Raw genomic sequence first — 23,732 nt, forward strand, 5'->3', positions numbered from 1 at the left:
TACTGCAAATAATGTTGTTTTCAAAAAATATAGAGCAATGTTTTAATTTGTTTCACAAAAATGAACATAGAACCCTTCAATAGATGCAAAAGTAGAACTTTAACAAATAATACAATAATGATTATGAATAATATATCGTCGGCTTACTTTCAAAACCTCCTAAGTCCGATTTTTACGATTTAGGTTTTGATACAAATAAATTTAAAATTTAACCCTGACAGGTGCAATATGATTCGTAACCTGAATGGACGCAATTCATCTGAGACATCAAGTACATTTCTTATTATGGCTCCCTTAACCAAAAAAGAGAGAATAACATTTTTAATGACGGTAGGTTACTTGAAGCATAAGTTTCATTTAACGACCAGTAATAAGCGACGCCGACGATGCAAATTTTTATATTTTGCTCTCAATAGAAGACAATGCAATAGAAATTGCCTTGCAATAAAATATTTATCAGTCAGTCTTTTGTAGTGAAGTTTTTGAAGAAATAAAAACTGTACCCATACAAAGTTCCACGTGTTCACGAACTCTTGAATTTTGTGAAATATTCATTAGGCATTGTGATGAAAATGCAAATCCAGTAGTATTTTAAAACGTTTTTTTCAAGTGTTCAAAGTAAATCTACACGATTCCCCCTACTGGCCTTGGTAGAGCCCCCACTGGATTCGATTAAAACATACCCAGCGCCCCGAAAAAATGATATTTGGGTAGGGAAATTCATTGGTCTATATTCCTTTCATGGGAATTTAACAGCTGAGCGATATTTGGAACAACTTTGTATGGCAGTGATTCTAATTGCGACATTTCCAGATTCAAATAATGGGAAAAATTTTATGTAATTATTTACAAATGATTGGACCATATGGTGGACTGCCAATTATTCTTGTTAATTTTTTTTCTGGTGTTAATATTATCAAATCGAGTGCACGTCACAAGAAATTTTATTCTCTTATCATTAATGAAACCGTTTCACTCAATATCCGTCCTAATCTCTCAGTTCTTCCAAGAATTGTCGATCACTCCTCAGTGCCTCAGCCAGATAGAGTAATCCGACAAATTCCTTGAATTCAGCTACCTCTGTAGGTTTTGCGTCTCTAACTCTTAGAAAGCGATTGGGAAGATAGCTGGAAGTTCTACTGTCTTTTGTGAAACACAGAAACTTGGTAGACGAAAATATATTCTACTCATTTTATAGATTAAATGCGCCCGACGAAAGGTTAACACCATTTAAAGCTCCTAACTATTAAATTGGTTATAGCGACATCTACCGTACAATCTCAAAACCATATATGTCGTTGCATCTCAGGGAATTGCTCAAAAGTCTGCATTTTACATTCGGCCGTCATTGTTCAAACTGTGCATATGATTTTGAACCAAATACTGCGTGAAATACAAAGAAATATTTAAGAAAGTGACTGTTTTTTATTACAACATATGGTAAGGAAGCCACAATTAACTTTTAAATGTAGACTATTAGATTTTTTTGGAAAATTGGGAGGTTTTGATTTACGTTGTTTTATGACAAAATATTGCTGAAGATTAGACTTCTGTGGCTTTGATTCAAACTGTGTGATTACAATCTAATTTGCGATATGATTTTTTTATTTTAATAGTACAATTTCTTTTTTCTCTTGATGTAAGGAGGCATAAGAAGAAATTAATTTATAGATTCTCTAGTTCCAAATTCAAATGAAACTAATGGTTGATAATCTTCCTCCGAAATAGATACATAGTATCCATTAGTAGATAGTAGCATTATTTGGTAATAATAATGATCTTCTAGAAAAAAATAAAATCAATAGAAATGAAATAGATACTTAGTAAGTGGATATACACAGATGGAATGCGACAGCATGCATTCCACACTTGAACGAAGAATCCGTAATATAGAAATTTATTCGCCTGCTGGGTATATCGCTGCTTGTAAATCGACTCGCTTGAGTCCTTGATCTTATCATTCAATCAAAAACTTTCCGGCACTAGAATACCACACTTCAAATTGTCCTCGATATAATACAGGATCCTATGTTAATGATTTGTGTGCCGTACAATACAGACCTGATGGAAAACTATACTACAAACTGATTTTTGATAACGATTGGATGGAATTGGAAAAAAGTTGAAAAAGTCTAAAGGTTGGGGCTATAGTTTTTCTTAATCAATATCCCTTGCCGATTAAAAACATTAAATACGACCATTTACAGCAACTGAACGAAATAATATCTGCGGAATATAATTTTTTTTATGACACCCTACGTTTAAAGAAGATTAATTTTTCAAAGTGTCTTATTATTTTATATATTTATTCTTTCGATTATAATTATTATTATTACATTCTTTTAATTTTCTTTACTTAATTATGATTAGAATATAGTCAGAATTAAAAACAAATAAAACCTACCTAAGTCTCTAGAACGTTTTGTTATTTTGGTTCAAAACCTTGTGTTTCTGGCTATAAAGTTTATAATTATATTTTTTAGTAGAAATCTAAGATCAGTTCACATAATTGGTGTATGGCACTTCATACAGGTTTTTCATCCCTCCTGTAAAATTAGTCAAAACTGAGGAGGTGTTGAAAGTAAAACGACGATATTTAAAAAAATGTTAAAATCCATCTTCAGTAAGTAGCTTCGGTACAGAACAAATATTGGCAGCTAAATATCTTATTTAACATTTTCACAGCTTTTGCATTTTTGAAATGCAAAATTTCAGACATTCCATCTTTATCCATTATGAAACTTCCGAAACACATTTAAATGAACGGGAATGGAGTACTAATCAAGCTAGATGACGCTTGAGTATAGTGAACAAATAGTTATTTATGCAACAAGTGAATAAAGTAATACTCTTTTTCACGGACGGCAATTCGAGTAAAAAAAAGTGAATAAGAAGTTACATTACTATTGGTACTTGAATTGGCAACAGTTAACGAGTTCAAAGAAATAACATCGTCTTATTGGATTGTTGGTAGCATTGTCAATATTTACAATATTGCTTGAAGTCAAACGAGTTGTTCCCGTTGAAATTTTCACTGCGGAATCCATTTTGTTTTTTATTGAGTCGTCTACGTAACCGTCTGCAACTGTGTTGGATTTCCACCCACCGCGCTTCTCTAGTTGAATTATATCACCACCGGAATCCACTAAGAAGAGCGAAGAGCGTCGAAATGTATGCCCAGTGTAGTTTTTTGGATTAGGTAAATTCAAATATGTTGCGATAAGCGAGGGAACATATTTTGATACCTACAACTTGGGTTTTGCGTTTGCCATTTCTATACTGCAAAAAGAAATGATCTGTTTTGACATTTGTCGTTGGTTTCTAAATATTTTTTATAAATATTAATCAAGTTTAATTCATTGTCAGATATTTCACCAATAACAGTAAATCGACGTTGAAAATGAGTTTTTGTATCAGGTACTGTGATAATTAAAACATTTTCGGTATTATTGATATCGTTACATTTCATTGTATATAATTCCTCCCTCAGCAGAGCTCCTGCGATTCCGAATATTAAAGCAACCTGAAAGATGTTACAAATAATATCTAAACTTACATTGAAATTTTTTGCTGTCATACTTTATGCATGAGATAATGATCGTATGGAGCTTGCAACAGAAACTTATTAATTTCTTCACGGGCAAATGTTTTAGATTTTTTGGGTTTATAGCCAACTGATTTATTTTTCAAATATGCAATAAGTTTCGAGTATTTACTGATATCTACGTTGTTATTTACCATTAGGGTGCCTTTCAGTTTTAAATAAGTCGAAGTGTTTAAGACTTCCACATTTTGAATATCGTTTCAAAGTAAGCTAGTAACACTCTTTCTTTGAAGCTGGTTATGCCTTTTTTAGTTCGCCACTCCATAAAAGAATTATATTCCTTTAAATACTGTTCCCTGGATTTCTCAGGAAGAAGATTCATAGTCGCTGCAGTTGCCGATTCAACAACATCTTCTGTTTGCAGTTTAAACTTTCTTCACTATCACTCTCCATCTCTAATAATAATACTACACTCCTTTTAATTAGACAAAAATGGGATTTTCTTGAACTAATATCAAGAAATAAAAGTGTGAGAGTTTATCGGAGAAACGAATTGACATGAGAAAGAAAGCGTTCACAGCCCACTGTTTTGATATAACAATTTTATAATTGCGTTACGGCACTTTTTTTAACGCAATAGAGTGAAAAAATAAACCGCTACGCTACTTTTTTTCAAGCTATTTGACCGATTCAGAAATTACATTCGTTATGAATGCAAATAATTAAAAAAAAACGTGAATATTATAACGGACGTAGAAAAAGTATATTTTTAAATGAACAATTTACTTCTTTGATAGCACATTTTTTGCCCTGTTACAAAAGTAAGATGTGAAACTTGAGAAAAGAAGTAAATCTATCTAGTGAAACAAAAGTATTATCTTATAAAGTTATTAGTAATAAACAAAGATTTAACGGCCGCAGAAAAAATCAGGCTAACAATTGAAAAGAAATGATGGTAACGATTTAAGCTTTAATTTCAATTTATTTTCTTTTATTACAAATGTTAGTGGAAGCAGTGGGTGGGATAGAACAAACAAAATATTTATAACCCACTATATACATTGTAGAATAATTGACATTTGTCACTTATTCTATTAGCCTAATTAGAAACTGTAAATTCTTGACAAAGAAGAAACCGAAAAATTAAAAAGAAAACGTATTAAATTTTTAAAACGATTATTATATACCTACACGTCTATTTTCAGTTATCAAAAGTAAGTAGCTAATAACGATTTACAAAGAATAGGGGCCTTAAAGACCTTGTATAGTTAACAAATAGGATAAACCATTTTAAACTTATAACCATTGTTACAACAATGAGACATAGTGACCGCTTCCTAAGTGTTTTTTGAATCGAACAAGGCTCGACCATGTGTTAAAATTAAGTTCTGTGCAATTTTTAACGTTTTTCCTACGAAATCCTTATTTTCTATGATCGACGATACGATACCTGATGAATTTTTATTCATCAGTATATTTTTGATTACTTTTTTCTCCCTTCAAATAATGATCAGGTGAGTTTTTTTAGAAAATCTATCGATACAAATAATATACAATCTGTCGTACTTATGATAAAGATCCCTATATATTTTCGTTATTGGTAGAAATTTGAATTTTTAAAGTCATAAGTGTCTCAGTTTTAAAGATAATTTTGCCTAAGAACTAACAAAAGCCATAGGCGTATAGTTTAGCCCAAAATATGACGATTGTGGGCAATTTACCAAGTTACTTCCCTGAGGAGTTATAGTGTCCACAATACCAAATTTGGTATACTGTATAATACTGTTAAGGGCATTAACTAACGATAAGTATTAAGCGATCGAACCATTCTGGGGGGTTAATTGGGGGTGACCTAACATTAAAATTTTTTATCTGTTATTTGATTTAAAAAATTGCATTTTCATACCATAGATAATTTAATTCTCAAGCTTTTTTTACTCTTGTAATTTGAAGTTGAAATTTTTGGAACCATTGGTGATATTCATACTGAACACACTGTTTCACTACGCGCGCTAGACAGTGTAATTGTGAGTGTTGTTGGTGTAGTGGTAGTTTGAACATTGTGTTCAGGATCTTGTAATTTTTCATAAAACTTTCAATAAAAAGTCGAAGACACGTTTTCAATCATTAAAAAGTTACGAAAAGGTCAAGAGCTAGCTATGAATTTATACATCAAATTCGACAATTTGCAATTCAGTTCATGTAGTAATAAGTGGAAAATATTCTCATTCAGCGAGCAAATGGATGTGTTATTGGTGTTAGGCTTTTGTGGTGATCTCCTAATCACGTGGTTTTTGTCAGAGAAATTTTTTCTGATGTTCAACTACGAGCTCGAGAAACATGAAAGTTTTATAGTGCTAAACAAGAACGTCCTGTTCAAATGAGTTTGCGAGATGAAGAATTTATTTTGGTTACCTACTATTGACTTATTGACTTATCATGCTCAAAAAGTGTAATTATTGTTATATCATGACTAAGTTCAGCGAGTGAATTTCTGTCGATTTATTTACATTAGGATATTCACTTTCGAAAAAAAAAAATCCTTTCCATTGATGAGGCTTGTTTTACTCGTAGATATATTACAAATATGAAAAACTGTTCTTAGTATTCAGATGAAAACCTTCATAAAATAACTTTTTGAATTTCCAACGTGAGTTTTTCACAATTCTCCGTTACGATTGAGATTGGAACATTTGTTTATGCATGACGGAGCTCCACCTAATTTTATTGTCAATGTAAACTTTTTAACCACCGCCAATATACAAATAAGTGAACCGGACGAGGAAATAATTGTCCTGAAAATTGACCTCCCTGCTCACCGGACAATAAATGTGATTATTTTCTTTGAGGGACATTGAAGGAGTCTGTTTATTCGTCATCTGTTGATTCCCGAGAAAAATTGTGGAATCACGTTGCTGACGAACGCAATGTAATAATAATTGATCATTAACTACTGACCAGAGTAAACGTCAAAATTTGTTGTAATTTTTCAAATAATACTCTTAAAAACATGTCTTTGGTTATTCGACTTGAAAATGACAAATATTTATGAAAAATTACAAGAGTGAAAAGCGTTTTATTATTAAATTATCCATCGTATGAAAATAAATAAATATTTTCAAAATAACTGATGGTATACGACAATAGATTTTCAAATTGTTCTATGACGAAATTGTTAATAACAAATATCGTTAACTAATGTGCTATGGGACGTTAAAATATTGTGCACGGAAGTTGAGGTTATTTAAGTCTTTAAAAGAGTACGTAGAAGGCTCCCTTAATATATCTAACCTCTACAACCGGATGTATCTAATATTATCTTGATTAGTTACTTTCGTCCTAAATAAAAAACATACGGTAAATAAATTATCTCACTATAAATTGTTATGCGTAATGTACTGGGTATTATTTGACTGGCCCACGTAAACAATACCTTCTAGCTAAGATTCTTTTATGGTATTCATTAGTCTTCTGTATAATAGTTGAAAACTTTGAATTTAACAAATAATTTGCTTAAAGTTGACATTTGTAAAATTTGCTGGTTATTGTCCTAGTTATTCAATTAACTTTAGTATTGTCCAAACATTATTTGGATGTACCGATGTACCTACGTCAAGAATAAATTACGTTTTGACTTTATTTCACCTTGGTATTTATTGTTAAATTGGAACTGTATCACAGTACGATTTAAAGTATAATTATTTATTTAATGTATCTATTAGTAAAAATGTCTTGTTTATATCATGAAGTAGCGGAGGGTATTAAGTCATTTGCTGATAAATTGTGTGAAGACTCACACAAAAACCTCCTACAAATATTATTTACTGAGTATAGTGATAATTAAACAAGTATTAAGGTGACAAACATAACTGTAGATAAATACAATATATATAGATTTCCATGGTAAATGAGATGTGCAAAATGTATAAAATAAATAATTTCTACTATTCATCTCTTAAATAATTTCGAAAATGTATTCCGCCGTTCTTCAAAGGGGAAAACAACTCTTCCTGGCTAATGCCTCGATGAATATTGAATTACAACCCCTCTGAAGAGCGTGATTTAAGCCGACCTTTTTGTCGATTTAACATCCCCAATGGCTCGCACTTGCAAGGAGAGGGTGTAATTTTTTTTTCTAAAAATCGATTTTATTCATCAATGTAATCTCCTTCAAAAGCAATACAATCATTTCAACGCTTATCGATGCCGTGCTTGTAGAAAATAGGCTTCAGTTTTAGCAATAAATTGCTTTTTCATTTGAGGTAAATTTCTTACTGACCAGCATTTTTTGAGATCAGTGAATAGCCAGTGATCTCTGGGGGGCCAGACCTGGACTATTCTGTGGATGATGAAGCGATTTGAAGTGTAATTCCTTCAATTTAACCACCGTTGCCATCAACTTGTGAATCGGTGAAACAGTAGCTTTTTCTTCGACATACGAGGCCGTTTTTCTTCGATTTTTGCATTCAAACGATCCAACAACTCTATGTAGTATCCGCTATTGATTTTGTCTTCTTTTTGGAGATAGTCGATAAACAATATTCTATGTGCATCCCAACATACTGAAGCCATAACTTTCCCGGCTGACTGTTGACTGTTATGCTTTGGAAACTTCGGACGTGGTTCACCGGCTGCAGTCCAATCAGATGATGATCGTTTTGATTCCAGAGTGAAGTGATGCATCCATGATTCATCCATTGTCACAAATCGACGCAAAAAATTACGTGTAAATATGGCCAAACATTGCTTTGAATCATCATCACGTTGTTGTTTTTGATCAACTGTGAGTTTAGCGGCACCCACTTTGAAAAAAGCTTTCACATGGTTAAATGTTCATGCATAATTGTAAACACAGTATCATCTGATATCTTTACGGTCTCTGCTACCTCACGCAATTTATGATTAAATATAATCAATTTTTTTAACGTTTTTTGGAGTAATTACCTCAATTGGACGACCAGAACGTTCACCATCATCGGTGTCTCTACGACAACGTTAAAATTCAGCAAACCAATAAAAAATGGTTGTTTTCAATGGAGTAAAGTCCGGATAATACTTTAGAAGCCATTGCTGAGCTTGTACTGTATTTTTTGATCCATTGTTTTCAATATATCAAAAGTAGCTTCACTTAAATGGCTGAAACTTTTTTTTGACTAATCGAAATGTCATGAAATTTTACACATACGTGAAAGTTGGATTTGACAATGGCAGCGTCATCTGTGTGTCATGATGGTATATATATATATATATATATATATATATATATATATATATATAAACTTGTTGATAACTTGTGTAATGAACAATTAAAAAAAAAACAAAAGGTGTCTACAATTTAAACAACATTTTTCAGCAATAAAATTTCAACTTAATTTGAGAACTTAAGTTTCTATAAGATTTTTAATTATTTTCATGTAAATAATAGTCAAAAAACATTATTTCAAGCAAAGAAAATTTCAGTCATGTGATACTTTCAAAATAAGGAAAAATGTTTTAAAACTATTCAACATTTATATAATATGAATAAACCTTACAATTTTATTTCTGAAAAATTTCAAAACTCGACTTCTCCGTATAAATAATATTTTTTTCTAATGTTTTAATCGAAATATAGAACTGTGTAACACAATTTGCCGGCCTTCAAATTCGCCGCCCTAGGCCTCAACCTACTCAGCCTACAGGTGATTCCACCACTGGCAACACCATATACAACGGAAAGCTGATTTTCATAGATTTCTGTAAAAATCTTTATGCACCTGATTCTGAATGAATTTTTTTTGTTGACACTTTTAAAGTTTATAGGTTGTCATAGAAAAAATATTTTTTTCACATATATAATTGGATTGTATTATTTACTATAGTTTTGTATATAACGATCATACAATCTTTCCAAACCATTTTTATAGGACGATTTATCTTTAGTCTTAAAATAGGGTTCAGTTTTATCGGTGCAAAATGTCTGTCCAGTGAGCAATCCTCTTGAGGTCTAAAAAGAGGAAAGAGTCGCTGGTGGTCAGATTTTGAGAATACGATGGATGCGGAAGCAATCCGAAACCCAATTCATGCAATTTTGCCATCGTTTTCATTGATTTGTGACACAGTGCATTGTTTTGATGAAACGGCACTTTTTTCATCTTCTCTAAATGGGGCGATTTCGTTCTTCAAACGCTCCAATAACGCTAAACCATAATTGTCGTTTATAGTTTTTCCTTTTTCAAGTTAGTCTATCAATAATATACCATGCGTATCTAAAAACTAAAAATACTGATGCTATAATCTTGTCAGCTGACATACCGTCTTTCTACTCTTTAGAGTCTGTTGATCACGTGCAGTCCACTCCAGTGTAAAATTATATAACATGTTTTATCCATTGTCACATGTCGACGTAAATATTCGGGTTTATCACGACTGAGCCGCTCCATACACAGCTTAGATTCATTAATATTCATTCACGATATATCCAACACGTTCCTTTGATATCTTTAGGGTCTCCGCTATCCCAATCAGCTTCACTTTACTGTTATCCTAAATTATATTGTGGACTTTTTGAAGTTTTCATCGGTGATCACCCCCTTTTGAGCCGAGCACTGCGATGATTTTTTCGCCAAGTGCAAACTTATCCAATCACTTCTCAATGGTTGATTCTCCTGGGGCAAATTTCAAATAATGTTTATCCAACCAAGCCTACTTTGTACGCAGTTCTTATGTAAGAGGTTCTATCTAATGTTTGCTATTTTTTCTTCAAAACTTCTGTTGTGGTCTCTTTTAATGCGCTTAGAGGATACACCTCAAAAAAAGTATGAACATCTGTTTAGTTAGTAGTTTAACTTATATTCAATAATTGAAATAACTTAATACATTATAAGAAATACAAGCTAAATTTAATATACAAACTGTTTTATGTATAATTTATTCAGATTTTTTAAAACGTATTTTCTAATTGTGTTCTAAACCTATACATTTTTTAACTGCGTAATAATTTTCTTAAGACGTGTAAATATTTAGATTTTGTATTTAGACATAATAAATAAACGATATTTTCATAGATAATTATTTCTATTTCTTCACAAAGTGAAATTAAATAATTAATTCTCCAATATAAAATACAAGGTTGACGCTTAGCCCATAGCAAAAATACCTTTGTTGGAATAATACGCCAGTGCCTTTTGTTTTCTTCAATATTTACTTATATTATTTATCTCAATTCTGTTACAAGGACATTATTATTATTCACCCATTTTACTATCAACAGTTCATCATTATATCAAATTTATAGTTTAAGGTTCCTCAATAAACAACTTTATAGTTCACTAGACTAAAATTTAATTCAATATAAAGCAAATAACGATCACCCTACTTACGAAGGGGCTTACAAAAGAAGAGTAACTCTTCAATGAAAAAATGATTTTATTATAAAAAATACTTAATTTCTAAATATAATTCGATATAATATAAAGCGAGTTTTCAATTGCTTCAAACCATCCGAAAATAATCTGTCGTTATGAAAAATACGGGTTTGTCTCTGCCATCACCTCTTCATTATTCTGGTATGAATGTCTCATAAATAATGTCGGCTCAAATTATAGCCCATCGTATTCTATGGTCCAACCTAGCTATTTCAGAATTTCTTAAAACCATTATTTACGCTTGGATGCCAACATTTGTCACACTGCATTTACAACATCTTTGGATTTAAATTTTTCCCAAGCAAGAAATTCTCCATTAATTTGAATAAATAGTAATCTAACGGTGCAAGATCCAGACGAAATACTGGATTTGGTAGGAGTTCAATACCACCAAGTTCATCGATATTCCGCGCAACTTTCGCAGTATATGGTTTAACATTGTCTTGTAAGAGAATCCGCTTCTGGATGACAATACCTGGATACATTCATATCAGCTGCCCACTACATATCTCGGCATTGATAGTTCCACCATTTGGAAGTACATTTTCATAATGCAACAAGACTCCGGTCGAATCAACCTCTCTTTTCAATTTCACTTTTTTTTCTGCCACGGGTGCTTTAAACATTTGTCTCTAATAATGTCTTAACAATACACGTTTCATCAGTTTTAAGAAATACAACGGAAAAATTTACTTGTTTTACGTTTTGATTAAAATGCAAACGAGCTTTTTATAGGTATTTAGTAATCACATTTCAGGTAGATTTGTATATGTAAATTTTCATATAAAATATTACATACCGGTTTGAATTGACTTCATTAACTATTTCACGTACTTCCACGAAACACAATATTCACGTAACTTTTCTTCGTTTTCATTAACCGTGTCAGCAAATCAACATAAAATCGGCCTATTACGTTTTTCGACATATTCAATAGAGATTACACCTTTGGTATCACAAAACACTGTTAAAATATTTTGTAGAAAGTCCAAATCGACTTTTACCATAAAAAAAGTGAAGACCTACTAATGGGTTATTAGTGACACCAATCCATACGTAAACCAAAAACCTTAACTGGCAAAGACATTCTCGAATAGCATGGAAAATTATAGGAATCTTTTATCCCATTTCTTGTAAGCTTCATCTGTGAATAGTGTATTGTTCACTGTTGATCTATGATTGTTAATCTATCTACAAAATTCTAACCTATAGATTCCATCTCCAGGATGTGGTCAGATGTAGACGAAGTGCAGACGGTGCACCATGTCCTTAGCGTCCAAAGGCACAACAGTCAGCTAGAAAGGTTATGGCTCCAGTATTTTGGGATGTGCATGGAATATTGTTCATCAACTATCTCCAAAAAGAAGAGGTAATCAATAGCGAATGCTACATAGAATTTTTGGATCGTTTGAATGCAAAAATCAAAGACAAACGACCTCATATGTCGAAGAAAAAACCATTGTTTCACTAAGACAATGCAGTGAATCACAAGACGATAGCAAAGATGGTTAAATTGAACGAATTATACTTTGAATTGCTTCCTCATCCACCGTATAGTCCATATCTGGCCCCCAGTGCTCGCAGAAAGAAATTCAGCTCAAATGAAAAAGCGATTGCTGAAACTGAAGCAAGGAAAAAGACAAATCCTTCAACAAGCACGTCATCGAGTAGTTAGAGAAGCGTTGAAATTATTGTATTGCTCTTGAAGGAAATTACATTTATAAATAAAATAGATTTTTGGTAAAAAATGTATTTTCCTTAGTCACATGAGTGATGTGTTATGTAATCTTGTACACTAAAATAACTGTTAATAATGTCAATAACTACAATGGAGAGCGAGATAGAGAGATTCGTTGGATAGAATTTGGTAGGATAAGGAAAATTTTTATAGGAGGAAGATTTGTTGGAGTGGGCCCTGATATAGGAATTGCTCCTCTGCAGGGCTGGGGTTGTAGTGATTGCGTAGGCTTGTGTTTGATAACTTTTCTAGAGGAGGTGTGTGTAGGGTGTAGGGTAGGTGTGGGAGGTAGGGTTTTATTTGATGGATATGGGAGAATTATTAAGATGTGAAGGTAGATTTCGACTTTTGCCTACCGCTTCCATCGACTCAAATCGGGTCCCTTTCAAAGTAGACTTTAACTTCGGAAACAAAAAAAGGCGCATGGTGCCAAATCTTGTGAGGACGGCGAGTGCGTTTACTGGCCAAATACTGCTTCACAGATAGCGCGGTAGGGACAGGTACGTTGTCCTGGTGCAAAATTCACGAGTTGTTCTTCCACAACTCGGGCCGTTTTTACGAACTGGTTTTCGCAGTGTTATCAAAACTGAAAAATAGTAAGTTTGGTTGACAATCTGACCCTCTGGAACCCATACAGTCATCACGATACCGTTAATGTTGGAAAAAACGATCAACATTGCCTTGAATTTTGATTTGCTCTCTCGGCCCTCACAAAGCGCTTCCATTACTCAAAAACACGCGCACGAAATAGAGAATTGTCCCCATATGCCTCTTGCAACAATTTATAGCACTCAGTCGGAGCTTTTTCCAATTTAACGAGAAATTTGAGATTGACACGTTTTTCGTCACACATGGTTTTCAGCACCAGAAAAAAAATACATTCCTTTCAAACCGCTACTACGCAAATACTATAATAGTGACGTTAACGTGTTTTGAGATGTGCGTAGACAAAATATCTAAATACCCAACGCACTACTTGTTTTTTACCCCACCCGTCTACTCAAAATTTATAAAATTTGTTTGTGTCGATGCATTAAGGTTGTTCTATTTTTGGCAAGATTTGATCGTTGAACAAAAGTGCGACAACATTGTTGCAAATGTCGAATCCCTAAACTGATTTTTCCAAAGCCGGTCGGGGAATTTTTAAGTTTAGCTAATACCAATTGAATGCTTGATAGTGGTGTACTTCATTGGAAAAAAATTGAAAAATCAAATGAATTGTGTAAATACTATAACCAATTAAAATTTATGGTCAATTTCCCAAATCACCCTTAATAAAGAGGGGTTGACACTTGACACAGTAGCCACATGATATCCTCTTTGAGGGATCTACATGTGGGGAAAGTATGTAAATTTCCTCATGACTCACCCTGTATAAAGATTCGTTTGAATTATAATGCCAACGAGTTTTTAAAAGCATAAAGTAATCGCGTTTTAAATATTGCGTACCTGTTTGGGATGCAATTTTATATCCTTTCAGAATAATATTTATGTAATTTTACCTCGGTTTCTCAAATTGTTTTCCCACGTAAAAAATAATGTTTAATATTAGAAATTTTTTCGCTACATATCTACGCAAAAACGAAAATATTTATCTTTACACGTGTATCATAATTAAACTATCTGTCTGATGTATTTGAAATTTTGACAGACGACATAAGAAATAACACCGTAGCTAAACTAAGTATGTAACGCTACTGAAAATTATTTTGTTTTTCCATTTACAATAATGTGATAGATTCGGTTGTCAAAGTCAATAGAAAATAATATACTGTGAATATTTTATGGAAAAAACAAATTTGTTAACATGATTTTTCACCAGTGAGCATACAAAAAGTGTACAATATTAGTTTAACACGATATATAACATGCAAATTTACAAGGAGACGAAACAGATTGTATAAAAGTAACTGCATGACGGTATACATATACTGATAACTTTGAAACACTACACGCGGGGAGCTGATATATTGTAGTTACATAACATATAACTCTGATTACCATAAAATAATAACTATCGCTTGTTATGACTTCTGCCGTTATTTTTAAAAGCTAATATTATCATCCAATTTCTATCGAGAGGAGATACAAGAATTCGCGGCGAGTGTGGAGTCTATTCCGGATAATGTGTGAGAAATATTAAAATGAATGTATTGTTTCTTGGTGTCAGTGTATTGTTTGGGAAGGGAGTTTGAACGCGATGCCCTATTCAAATCTTCTGACAACCCATACGCCGTCTGACGATAAAAATCTAAACAAGTGAAAGCTAGTAAATTTCCATTATTATAAATATAGTATTTGAAGTGAATTTTGATTGAATCTAATTGGTTTGATATTTTGTATTGTTTCTACAGTTGTGAAATTATTGAATACGAAAGTTCGTTGCTTCGTAGTGTGTACTGCCTTCGGAACCTTTCAAATTTAATTCAATTTTACTCAAAATCGTTATTTTGTTATATATATATATACATATATAAGTTCAATATTTCCATAAAGGTGAATTACAATGAATTATTTATTTGATAATGTGAAGTTCAATAGAAAAAGAAACAAAAAGTTATTTCTGCTCTACAAGAACAAACTATTATTCGGATTTTCACTATATCATCTTTAGGAGCAAAGTATCTAGTTATTTGATAGGATTCAGCATTGAGGGCACTAGTTTTTAAGTAACGAGAACTTGATATATCTAAAGCATTGAGATTTTTTTTTCGCCTTCAACAAGATTATTTGTATTTCTTGTTGATGCGTTTATCTTCAAGTAAACTAAAAACAGTTTCATTTTAATTCATCAAGCAGGAAAACACACATCTTTAAATATTTTAGCCCTAATTTCTACGTTTTGATCCATTCATGGCTCCCTACAAAACTTCAGTGCTGTTTGTTCATATTTTGTATTAATTCCAAATTCATCCGTCGAGGCGCCGCTAGTTACGTAGTTTATAATTGTTATTGTTGTACAATAATGTATATTTTGTTTCATTGATTTATTCCGGGTAATTTTTTGAATGTCTTATTTGTAATTACATTTACAAGCATGAGCTTTCTTTTTAATTCTATTTAATTTTAAGTTATTTGACAACACAACTTCGAATTATTCCACATCTATGGAATATTTTTATAACAGAGAATATTTCCGATGAGAGAAAAAAAGGGGTAGAGTCAGAAGTTTTTCTATCTTTGTCCATGCCTATATAGTACTCCGTTAGAGAAGAGCCTCTATCTCTCTCGTATACGCGTACGGCTATTCAGCTGACTTATTGCATCTTTGTGTAATATCTCTATGGTAATAACACCGACGAAAATGTAATATTTTTCTGCTTACTTATAACCACAATAATTATGATATTTAAATACGTCATTATCGAAATATATTTACGTTAAGACAACAATAACTAATACGGATTTATAACGTGTAATTATCTATAATTTATTACAGATATAAACAACAGTACATTTTTAGGACATATTTTCCACATTGGAGAATTCATTGAACTGTAGTATTAATAAAGCTGTTCTGCATAAAACTAATCACAGAAATCTCTCTCTTATAATGAAAGCAATAGTATCAACAACAATAGAAAAAAATTGTTTATTTGAGGTGAAGTAAATTACTACAATACTATAAATAAATACAAGTTGGTGCAACTAAGAATCTGCGGTGTAATAATTGTGCTAAGATTCTGAAAAGGCTCCTTCAGTTATATAAATATACCATTCCTCCATTCTTTGTACGAGGGTGGTTCAAATATATAAATATATGTACCAGTGACCGTTGCGCAACACCTCATTATTCATTTTTGTTCTAAGATAATGTAAAATGTGCCTCTCCAAGACTCATGTATATGAATGGCGGTCCGTTCTCCGAAAAGGCACAGAAGTGGCAAATTTGCCACATACGCGGCGCCCCATAACAAGTGATACCGATGAGATTATCAGCGCCGTAGAAAAATTCATTATGGAAGATCGACGCCCTCCTGTCTGATGAATCGGGTATCAGTGTGGGTAGTATTGAGCAAATAATTCATGAGTAGCTCGATTATCGTAAAATTTCAGCCAGATGGGTACCAAGACTTCTGAATTTTGAGCAGAAAGAAAGAGGAGAAAATTTATTGCGCCGAATATTCACCACAGACGAGACTTGGGCACACCAATATATTCCGCAGAATTAACACGCGTCTAGAGTGAAGGAAGAAAGACGAGGGCGCGTTAAAGAGAAGGTTACACTGTTAGCAGGGAAGATGTGGTGTACCGTGTTCTAGGAGAAGTAATTGCGGTTGATTTTCTCACTGTGATCACGCAGTATTATAGCAACCTCCTAAAAAACACGACGAAACCTGTGTAAACATCAAATCGACGCGATATTCCAATCCGTAGTGCGATATTGCTGCAAGACAACGCAAGACCCCAGAAAGCTCGGTTCACGACGGAAACCTTGAAAGAATTGGATTAGGAAACAATCGAACACCCTCCATATAGTCCCGGTTTGTCGCCATGCTATTATTTATTACTATTATTACTATGCTATTATTTATTACTATTATTACTATACTATTATTTATTTGATTTAATGAAAGAGACACGTGGCAGGCTGCGATTCGAAAGCTACTCGGAAGTAGAATCCTTCGTATGCCAATAGTGACAAGTCGAGAGATTTTTACGAAAAAGGCATTGGAAAGCTTCTAGAGAGGTGACAGAAGTGTGTAGAATGTGACGGAGACTATTTAAAAAAACTCTAATAAATTTCTGCTCTGTAACTTAACACCAATACACATTTGTTTTTCTAAATTATTTAGATTTTCCTAGATAGATGAATGAAAGAAAATTTTTTTTTTAAATTTCTCATTTGTGTATGAACCGTAACCGAATGTATTTTACACCCTGTATATAGTTTAAAGGATGCATTCATAATGATTCTGATACATTCCTCAATTTTTTTAACATTTCTATCAGTATAAATTTAACAGTAAATTTTAGTTACTTAAATTTCAAACGATTATTTGAATATAATAATTACATGAAAAGTACAAAAAATGTTTTACTGTTCCGTTTGACATGTTTTATAGTATACACATTTTATTTCAAGGGCAATTTAATGTTTTGAAAGACAATTTGTTTTTTCACGTTCTAAGAGTATTTCCTATAAATTGAGAAAAATTATTTATCAAATAAATAGTTAAATTTTTTATTATATAGAACATGTTTGATTTATTCGAGGATAGTCCCAAAAATACCTGACCTGACCTAGAGATGGTGATAGTTGCTTGAAAACTACCACTGTATTACAAATTAGACAATCTATATATCATATGTTTCAAATTTGAAGATGTCATGTTGTTTAGTATTTGTTAAGTAGCCATTAATAGTGAACGTTTTCAGTGAATTTGTGAATATGTGATACAATACTTTTATTTGAAAGGCATTAGCCTGACCAATATAAAAGCTGAACTAAAATCTACTTTGGGTGAGACTGTTCCTTCATTATCTACAGTAAAATATTGGGTAGCAGAATTTAAGCGAGACCGTACGACCTGAGATAACCAGCAACTCACTGGTCGACCAAATGAGGTGACGACTCCAGAAATATTGAAGAAAATCCACAAAGCAGTACTGGATGATCGTCAACTGAAAGTACACGAGCTAGCAAACATTTTATGCATTCCAAAAGATGCGGCACATCGCATATTAAATGAAAATTTGGACATGGGAAAGCTGAGCGCAAGATCACTTTCATCACTTCACACCCGAAACAAAAGAGCAATCAAAACAATATACTGAAAGGAGAGAACCGGCTCCAAAGAAGGCAAACAGCGTTCCATCTGTAGCCAAGGTCATGGCATCGGTTTTTTGGGATACGCGTGGGATAATTTTCATTAACTATCTCGAAAACGAAAAACAATCAACGGCGAGTATTATGCGAACTTATTGCAACGTTTGAACGAAGAAACAAGCAAAATCGGCTGCATTTAGCTAAGAAGGAAGTGTTGTTTTATCAAGACAATGCACCAGCTCACACATCCGGTTTTCCAATGACCAAAATTAATGAATTGAAGTTTGATTTGCCTTCTGTTCACCAGATTTAGCTCTCTCTGGTTATTTTCTGCTCCCAGACTTGAAAAAATGATCAAAGATCTTTCAACAAGGAAGAGAAGATGATGTCGGCAATTAATGACTATTTTGAGGAGCTTGACGATTCTTATTATAAAAATGGTATCGAACTTATTGAACATCGCTGGGAAAAGTGTATGGAGCTTAAAGGAGATTATATTTTGTTCCAAAATATTTGTGTTGTCTTTGTTGGGCCAGGTACTCCATCCTGGTATTGTCGACAAACAGCTGTCGTACTAGCTTTGTAACAGTAAATAAACGTTCCATGTTATGCTTTCAAATCTGCCCACTTAGCAGTTTGATCTTCATTATTTCTATGTGCTTTCCACATTGATGCAATATATATTACTGCAAATTCATTACTCTGTTGTGAAATGTGTTATATTTGTCTTTATTGATCTAATTTTTCTCTTTGCGTATATTTTTTCATTGCTCATATATTCGTTTTCTACGCATAATTCGGATATTCTGCTGATTTTTCAATCCAATTGTGTACTTCCACTCGTAACAGTTTCTTTTTGCCAAAATTTATTTACTGTATGTTCCTCATTGATCCTTGTGTTCTCATAAATAGAATATATTTTTCGTTGGTGTCTAATTTCTTTTATAGTCCTTAGGTAATTTCTTTTCCATACTATAATATCGTTTCTTTATATTAGAATCTTATGAAACGGCTATATAATCTTTAATAAACAGTGCTTTTGACCAGTCCATCCTTTTTTCTATTGCTCAAGTAAATTCATTATTTAATTTGAGGAAATATTCAGATTATTCTTTTTTGATGGTTCCGCAGTTTTTCGTTGAATTCAACTGCCCACGATGCCCAGTAAATGATGGTGCAGAGTCTCGGTACACAGCATCTAACTCATCTTCTATTTTCGTAAGCGTAGTACTTTCCAAAAACTCGGTACTGTATTTGATTTGCTTAAACAATGCAGCTGTATGAAGTTCCTTAAAAATTTTATTTTGTTGTAGCACGGCTTAATAGGGAATTTGTCTTTGGAATCTGTAAATCTTAATGAATCCAAAATTCGCCAGAGAGTTGTTTTTTTTTATAGTTAAATTGAATTCATTCAAATTTAGACAAGGCTCATATTATGCAATATAAAATTGTTTAATTGATTCTATTTTTACACTCTATATTTATCAAAAATTTCCAATTCTAACCGTTAACATCATTAAATGATTTATTTGACTGTAAGGACGTTTTTAACCAATTTATGAAATAATCTACGGCTGAGTGGAGAAAACAGAATTACGTGAAGAAACGTGAAGTAGCAAATTGGATAGTCCTTAATAATAAAGCTCTTTTTTCACTCTCTGTTAGTAATATTGAACAATAAAAGTATAATCTGACGTACATATTATAATAGCCAGCTAGTGATCAAATTAGAGGAATTAAAACAAAGGTAAATTTCTATACTATAAATTTTTGGGTGCCCCTGTATGTTTTTATGTCTCAATTATTAATAAATAATAATAAAATAAATAATACAAATAATATTTGAATTTTTAGAAATGACACTCTAATCTAAGTAAACTTTTTAATTGATGAACCTCAAGACATTAACATTATAAAGTCATAACTCATATTTATATTTCAAAATGACTTTTGAAAAATATCCTGAGAGTTTTGTTTACACAGCAAACAATAAACGATACAGCACATTATACTGTGTACAAAGAGTAGCCTAGTAGCTAACAACTAAATGTGTTAAGATGATATTACAGCTATAATCTGAATGAACTAGACTGAATGTTATCTTAACATTTTGAATCTGACTAATTCCTTACTAAATAATATATCACGTGGCTTTACCTGTCGTTTAAGAAATTATTTCTGATTTTAAACTTGATTACGAGAAAAAGAAATATGGTGTGAGCTTGGAAAGAAAGATGAATTAAGAGTTAAATACCCAAAATTATGAATGGAATTTCATATCACCATAAACCAGCCATACAAAGCTCTGGAAAAAAATCAAATCACATACGTTTTCTACTTGTTCCGGTTTTACGAACTGCACAATTGCAAAGCAGATGCTCAGCTGTCTCAGAGGCTTGGTAGAAGCGATGCCCCGTCATTATCTTCAGTTATAATTTACTGAGTGATAGAGATTCTTTGGACCAGTTTATAGAGTAGGAGAGGAATGTCTTTATCTGTCGACCATTTGTCAGGCTCTAATCTTTATTCCCATTCCTTAACTACCATCAACTTGACAGTTGATTGATCAACCTGAGTGATAGATCTATCTACGCTATTAAAGAGGAGTGAATGTTTGTCTTTCGATCAAAAGATAGGTTCTGATCTTCCTCTTTTATTCCCATTTCTCAACTACCATCACTTGGTGGCTGTTTAGGAAGCCAAAAAATCGTTTTGGATAAATGAAGGGCATTATTCCTATCTCTATTCATAGCTAATTCATTGTCGTGCACTCCACAGTCACCACAAGTTTGACCTAATTATATAGTCCGAGTGCATTCTTAACCCAGCGTTGTTACGTTACGTACGATACTTATTTTTGTTTCCAAAATTGCAAAAACTCAGCTTATACTCACATATTCATAATCCATTAAAAATACTGTTTTAATTCAAATATTTTACAATTAGTTTGTAATCGATAATTCCACACAGAAGCTATTTTTTCTCATTAAATGTTCAATACTACTTCCTATAACACATATCACACTTTGATTCTTCGTCATTGTTAAACCAATAAGAATGTGTTAATTTTTTATGACGTAATCTGTGGAGAGATATTAACAGAGGCATTTTTTCGCTATTTTTGTAAAACTTGCGTAGCGATTTATTAGAGATTTCCACTGAAACTTCTAAGAAAAATCACTAACTCACTGTCAGATAAGCTGATTTATTGAAACGTTTTAGACGTCTGTGGTAAATCTAACTTTTTTGATGATTCGGGGTTCTGAATTTGTTCTACTTTAAATTTTGGTAGGTTGACAACCACACAGAAGAGAAAAGTGCTAGTTTTGATGGCCATGATGCAAAATCAAGAGCCTCTTGTATAATTTCAAATAAAGAGCGAGATTCATCGTACGCAATATTTTGGTATTTCACGTTGTCTTGCTCCATATAAAGCGGCATTGGAAAAAGAATAATTGAGATAAACTATTTTTTGCTGGACCATTTATTTACAGTTTGTATAAATGCTATTTTTAAGAACATCGTTCTAAAGAACAATTAGGAGGCGACTCTTAAACATATATCAAATATTCCGACTGACTTATCAAGAAGAAATAACTAAAATTTCAGAAAATAATATATATATGCATTCAATTGTTAGTGACTATTGCCTTTTGATAGGCGGGTCGCGTCCTATTTAAACTACCAAAGGCCGATGTCGTTAGAATAGCTCATCAGGCACATAGATTTGAATCTTAGAACATCACTGGGAAAACTTTCCGATAGGACGTGTCCTACAGTTTTTTTCCTTCCTCCGTGATGCTTTTAACATGGAGATAGCGTCCATGATAAACGTATTCGCTTAAAAAGCCAGTCATAGATCACATAAAAGTTTTTTGCACAAGCCTAGAACACCCCGTTTCGACCGTTATGACCAGATTGAGATTACTGTGACATGGATAAGTGTCACCCAATCAGATTCCATCACCAATGTGAGGTGTCTTCCGACTAAACTATTCATCCTGGTGCCATACGTGTAACAAGTGGCTCCATTATTAGGTAATAAGGGCTTAGAGTCCTCCGTCTACTGTTTCTGTCATTGATGTGTGGCTCCAAGTCCTAGTTATTAACGTTCACTGACGATTAAAGTGATTGAACATTCACCTTCAGCTTGTTACCAGAAGTTCGGTCAGTTACTCCAGCCTGTAATTCATTCAGAATGATTGTTCTATATACGACAGCAAAGAGACATACATACTATTTCCTTGTTCCTAACTGAAATTTTTTTTGTAATTATTATTTCTGATGGTAACGATAATATATTATATATTTTTCCTTATTTATCAATAAATTTATCAAGGTAAGATTTAATATTGCCGACAATGAAAAATTTGGAAATAACTAAATTTCCTCAATGCTGTAGCAGAATTTGAAATATGACCTTTAAATTTATATTTCCGTGTAATGATATTTAAATTTCCTGAATAGAAATTATTTCGATCCCAGCAATGAGAAATAACAGGTTATTGAATTTATAAATTAAATAATCCTTATCTCGGTTATGAGGAATGAGATCCATTTTAAAAAAATTATTTAAAACCACAGCGTACCCTATCTACCTTTACGTTCCAATAAATATGCCATCATGTATAACCATGAAAACGTAGCCAAAACCTAATAATGTTGTTTGGCCTACGCGGTAGTGATTTAAAAAATTGTGAAGAAAATAAGCTATTTAAGCTCACCCACTTTAGCATCCCTTCCTCCCTGAAATCCACCTCAACTTCATAAATAATTCTCTTTTATCCATCAGATAAAACCCTATCACATACACTTCGTTGATCGTCGTTGTTGCGGTTTACCCGTAACTTGGTAAACCGGTTCTCGAGCAAAATAGCTGAAGATAGGGAATAATGCAGCCGCAGCTGTACTCGTTCGCTCTTAAGAAAAAAACAAAAAAAAGACAAAGCAATATAAAAAAAAATATTCCCAAATCGAGAAGAGCCATTTTTACTCACATCAGAGCTCTCTTCTCATTTTCTTCTGGCCAATGGTTGTTCGATTTTCTTCCTTTCCAACCAGGACAGTAAGCACAACCCACCCAATCTTCACACACCAGCCCTGTACAGGAGCAAACCCTATATCAAGGCCAACTCCAAAAAACCTTCCGTCTATGAAAAATTTCCCTTATCCTACCTAAAATTTTTCCAACGAATCGATCTCTCTCTTTCAGCATTCCTTAGTATGGCTGTTCTTCGCTCTATTTGCGTTTGCTCTATTTATTCGTCATTCTTT

General features: G+C 32.8%; 1 protein-coding gene across 1 annotated transcript in view; it reads left to right on the forward strand.

Annotated features, from left to right (window-relative positions):
* Positions 1 to 4,827: 4,827 nt before the first annotated feature.
* LOC130451362 (synaptic vesicle glycoprotein 2B-like) overlaps positions 4,828 to 23,732 on the forward strand; it is a 59,926-nt gene continuing 41,021 nt past the window's right edge. The window contains exon 1 of the mRNA XM_056790338.1: positions 4,828 to 5,058. The gene's annotated coding sequence lies outside the window, so the exon portion shown is untranslated. The remainder of the gene's footprint in view (positions 5,059 to 23,732) is intronic.

Source organism: Diorhabda sublineata, chromosome X, assembly GCF_026230105.1.
Source record: "Diorhabda sublineata isolate icDioSubl1.1 chromosome X, icDioSubl1.1, whole genome shotgun sequence".
Classification (NCBI taxonomy): Eukaryota; Metazoa; Arthropoda; class Insecta; order Coleoptera; family Chrysomelidae; genus Diorhabda; species Diorhabda sublineata.